This window comes from Ambystoma mexicanum, chromosome 2q (assembly GCF_040938575.1).
Source record: "Ambystoma mexicanum isolate Mex_15411 chromosome 2q, UKY_AmexF1_1, whole genome shotgun sequence".
Classification (NCBI taxonomy): Eukaryota; Metazoa; Chordata; class Amphibia; order Caudata; family Ambystomatidae; genus Ambystoma; species Ambystoma mexicanum.
The window spans coordinates 695,756,819-695,761,818 of NC_090924.1; the positions used below are offsets into that span (position 1 = coordinate 695,756,819).

At 55.8% G+C, this 5,000-nt stretch overlaps 3 non-coding genes across 3 annotated transcripts; all 3 read right to left on the bottom strand.

The window, feature by feature from the left end:
- Window positions 1-1,224: 1,224 nt before the first annotated feature.
- TRNAL-CAA (transfer RNA leucine (anticodon CAA)) lies at window positions 1,225-1,336 on the bottom strand. Its single transcript has 2 exons — window positions 1,299-1,336; window positions 1,225-1,270 (listed from the first exon to the last, which is right to left on the bottom strand). It is a non-coding gene; the product is annotated as a tRNA-Leu (tRNA).
- A 288-nt stretch (window positions 1,337-1,624) lies between these two features.
- Window positions 1,625-1,697, bottom strand: TRNAV-AAC (transfer RNA valine (anticodon AAC)). Its single transcript has one exon. It is a non-coding gene; the product is annotated as a tRNA-Val (tRNA).
- A 449-nt stretch (window positions 1,698-2,146) lies between these two features.
- On the bottom strand, window positions 2,147-2,218 carry TRNAP-AGG (transfer RNA proline (anticodon AGG)). The gene has a single exon. It is a non-coding gene; the product is annotated as a tRNA-Pro (tRNA).
- Window positions 2,219-5,000: the final 2,782 nt, after the last annotated feature.

The window sequence follows — 5,000 nt, forward strand, 5'->3', positions numbered from 1 at the left end:
GGGCCCGCTGGTGCCTGCCAGGTGGCACACACCAACGTGAAAGTTTGGCGCAAGCCTGCGCCGGACCTACATGGCAGCACTCACAGCACCTCACACACAGGCTGCAGACACATACAAAAGACCAAGCTGGAAGCAACAGTGACGCGAGCCACGGCAGTCCCCACCCAGAAGGCATGTCCAAACCTTTATACATCAGCTCGCTGCCAGCGCATCATTACAAAGGAGGGGGAATTTCCAACACTGCCTCTTGGACCATGGGCTTAAAATCAGCCAACCATTGGCGATGGGCATCGAACCAGATACGGTCACGCACAAACTATTTTTGGGGGGGAATTGGGGACTCTGTGTCTTTTGTTTTCGGCGCACCAAAAAAAAGGGCTCATCCAGGATTTGAACCCGGGACCTCTAGCACCCACAGCGAGAATCATACCCCTAGACCAACAAGCCACCTCACTGGCGCCATGCCCCAGTCGCTCCACGGCCTGATCCCAGCGTGTCACGTGGCCTGCCCCTGGCGCGAGCGCAGAGGACTGAGCTGCCTCTCAAGCAGAGAAACAAGAAGAAGAGCGGCAGCCTTCGCTGGCCAAAGGCCATCTGCTGCCGCTCGATCGGGCTCGATCAGGCTCGATCAGGCGAGATATATGTGGCCGACCGGCTTAGAGCGCAAACCTGTGCTGCTCAGGGTGGGCAGCTTCCCAGCAGGAGGATGTGTCTTGAAAGCCGACAGAGGTAAGAAGGCGCACTCCCTCAGCCCGTTCCAACCTCTGGATTCCTGCGAATTTCAGAAGAGAACTCTGGGGCAGCATGGCTTCTGTCATCTCCCAACAGCCTCTCTGTCCTTGCTATGTAAATACCTTTACAGCCCCCTGGACTGAGCATGTCTGTTTTTTTATTTTTATTTTGCTGAGGTGTGGTGCCTTCAACGACCGACAGGTGGCAGGAGAGCACTTTCTCCAACTGTGAAGGGGACTTTTTTCACTTCCTGAGTAGACTGGGCTCAGTGACATATGCCACCAAACCAGCCACTAGAAAATGCGGGTTTTGCAGCCGTGGGCCAGTGGGGGTTTAAGGGCAGGTGTGCCTGCGGCGTCCCTGGCAGACAGCTCCAGTTGCAAGGCAGCAGAAGAGAACAGGGAGGCTTGCCGGGAGCTGCATTCGGGGGCCCCCACGAGGTTTTCCGCAAGCCTTACACTCTGAAATGTGCTCAAAAAAATGGGCCCGGCTTGTCAGGAGTGGGATTTGAACCCACGCCTCCAATCGGAGACCAGAACACCCAGATGCAGGGAAGAGCTGCGCCTCTTGAGTCTGGCGCCTTAGACCACTCGGCCACCCTGACAGCTATGTGCAGGACTGGGAAAGATTCTTCAGTACCCAATGTCGCCAGGTGCCAGCGCCAGTTTTCATGCCCCGATCTCTGCATCAAAAGTACCCAAACACTCACTTAAGGACCCATGGATGGCAAGAAACGCCCACTGATGGAGCCAGTTGACAGTTTGCAGGGTGCAAATAAGGGCTGGCCTCAGATCACTCATGGCGTAGTGCCGGCCTGTCCATACCTGTCGAAACCTGCATGCGGTCAAATGCGTCCGATTGACATTGTGGAAATAAAAAGAAACCAGCACCATGTTTCTGCCCGGTCTGGAACCGGGGACCTTTCGCGTGTTAGGCGAACGTGATAACCACTACACTACAGAAACAGCTTTGATAGGCTGCGCTCTCGTGTGCTGGGACAGTTTTCAGTTGAAAGGCTTTGTGGCACTGATGTCTCATTGGGCCCGCTGGTGCCTGCCAGGTGGCACACACCAACGTGAAAGTTTGGCGCAAGCCTGCGCCGGACCTACATGGCAGCACACACAGCACCTCACACACAGGCTGCAGACACATACAAAAGACCAAGCTGGATGCAACAGTGGCGCGAGCCATGGCAGTCCCCACCCAGAAGGCATGTCCAAACCTTTATACATCAGCTCGCCGCCAGCGCATCATTACAAAGGAGGGGGAATTTCCAACACTGCCTCTTGGGCCATGGACTTAAAAGCAGCCAACCATTGGCGACGGGCATCGAACCAGATACGGTCACGCACAAACTATTTTTGGGGGGGAATTGGGGACTCTGTGTTTTTTGTTTTCGGCGCTCCAAAAAAAAGGGCTCGTCCGGGATTTGAACCCGGGACCTCTCGCACCCTAAGCGAGAATCATACCCCTAGACCAACGAGCCACCGCATGCAAATAGCAGTAGGGGGGGGGGGGTGGTCTGCTTACCTCACTTGGCGCCATGCCCCAGTCGCTCCACCGCCTGACCCCTGCGTGTCACGTGGCCTGTCCCTGGCGCAAGCGCAGAGGACTGAGCTGCCTCTCAAGCAGAGAAACAAGAAGAAGAGCGGCAGCCTTCGCTGGCCAAAGGCCATCTGCTGCCGCTCGATCGGGCTCGATCAGGCGAGATCAGGCGAGATATATGTGGCCGACCGGCCTAGAGCGCAAACCTGTGCTGCTCAGGGTGGGCAGCTTCCCAGCAGGAGGATGTGTCTTGAAAGCCGACAGAGGCAAGAAGGCGCACTCCCTCAGCCCGCTCCAACCTCTGGATTCCTCTGAATTTCAGAAGAGAACTTTGGGGCAGCATGGCTTCTGTCATCTCCCAACAGCCTCTCTGTCCTTGCTATGTAAATACCTTTACAGCCCCCTGGACTGAGCATGTCTGTTTTTTTATTTTTATTTTGCTGAGGTGTGGTGCCTTCAACGACCGACAGGTGGCAGGAGAGCACTTTCTCCAACTGTGAAGGGGACTTTTTTCACTTCCTGAGTAGACTGGGCTCAGTGACATATGCCACCATGCCAGCCACTAGAAAATGCAGGTTTTGCAGCCGTGGGCCAGTGGGGGTTTAAGGGCAGGTGTGCCTGCGGCGTCTCTGGCAGACAGCTCCAGTTGCAAGGCAGCAGAAGAGAACAGGGAGGCTTGCCGGGCGCTGCATTTGGGGGCCCCCACGAGGTTTTCCGCAAGCCTTACACTCTGAAATGTGCTAAAAAAAATGAGCCCGGCTTGTCAGGAGTGGGATTTGAACCCACGCCTCCAATCGGAGACCAGCACACTCAGAGGCAGGGAAGAGCTGCGCCTCTTGAGTCTGGCGCCTTAGACCACTCGGCCACTCTGACAGCCATGGGCAGACCTGGGAAAGATTCTTCAGTACCCAATGTCGCCAGGTGCCAGCGTCAGTTTTCATGCCCCGATCTCTGGAGCAAAAGTACCCAAACACTCAGTTAAGGACCCAGGGGTAGCAGGAAACGCCCACTGATGGAGCCAGTGGACAGTTTGCAGGATGCAAATAAGGGCTGGCCTCAGATCACTCATGGCGTAGTGCCGGCCTGTCCATACCTGTCGAAACCTGCATGCGGTCAAATGTGTCCGATTCACATTGTGGAAATAAAGAGAAACCAGCACCATGTTTCTGCCCGGTCTCAAACCGGGGACTTTTCGCGTGTTAGGCAAATGTGATAACCACTACACTACAGAAACAGCTCTGGTAGGCTCCGCTCTCGTGCGCTGGGACAGCTTTCAGTTGACAGGCTTTGTGGCACTGATGTCTCATGGGGCCCGCTGGTGCCTGCCAGGTGGCACACACCAACGTGAAAGTTTGGCGCAAGCCTGCGCCGGACCTACATGGCAGCACTCACAGCACCTCACACACAGGCTGCAGACACATACAAAAGACCAAGCTGGAAGCAACAGTGACGCGAGCCACGGCAGTCCCCACCCAGAAGGCATGTCCAAACCTTTATACATCAGCTCGCTGCCAGCGCATCATTACAAAGGAGGGGGAATTTCCAACACTGCCTCTTGGACCATGGGCTTAAAATCAGCCAACCATTGGCGATGGGCATCGAACCAGATACGGTCACGCACAAACTATTTTTGGGGGGGAATTGGGGACTCTGTGTCTTTTGTTTTCGGCGCACCAAAAAAAAGGGCTCATCCAGGATTTGAACCCGGGACCTCTAGCACCCACAGCGAGAATCATACCCCTAGACCAACAAGCCACCTCACTGGCGCCATGCCCCAGTCGCTCCACGGCCTGATCCCAGCGTGTCACGTGGCCTGCCCCTGGCGCGAGCGCAGAGAACTGAGCTGCCTCTCAAGCAGAGAAACAAGAAGAAGAGCGGCAGCCTTCGCTGGCCAAAGGCCATCTGCTGCTGCTCGATCGGGCTCGATCAGGCTCGATCAGGCGAGATATATGTGGCCGACCGGCTTAGAGCGCAAACCTGTGCTGCTCAGGGTGGGCAGCTTCCCAGCAGGAGGATGTGTCTTGAAAGCCGACAGAGGTAAGAAGGCGCACTCCCTCAGCCCGTTCCAACCTCTGGATTCCTGCGAATTTCAGAAGAGAACTCTGGGGCAGCATGGCTTCTGTCATCTCCCAACAGCCTCTCTGTCCTTGCTATGTAAATACCTTTACAGCCCCCTGGACTGAGCATGTCTGTTTTTTTATTATTATTTTGCTGAGGTGTGGTGCCTTCAACGACCGACAGGTGGCAGGAGAGCACTTTCTCCAACTGTGAAGGGGACTTTTTTCACTTCCTGAGTAGACTGGGCTCAGTGACATATGCCACCAAACCAGCCACTAGAAAATGCGGGTTTTGCAGCCGTGGGCCAGTGGGGGTTTAAGGGCAGGTGTGCCTGCGGCGTCCCTGGCAGACAGCTCCAGTTGCAAGGCAGCAGAAGAGAACAGGGAGGCTTGCCGGGAGCTGCATTCGGGGGCCCCCACGAGGTTTTCCGCAAGCCTTACACTCTGAAATGTGCTCAAAAAAATGGGCCCGGCTTGTCAGGAGTGGGATTTGAACCCACGCCTCCAATCGGAGACCAGAACACCCAGATGCAGGGAAGAGCTGCGCCTCTTGAGTCTGGCGCCTTAGACCACTTGGCCACCCTGACAGCTATGGGCAGGATTGGGAAAGATTCTTCAGTACCCAATGTCGCCAGGTGCCAGCGCCGGTTTTCATGCCCCGATCTC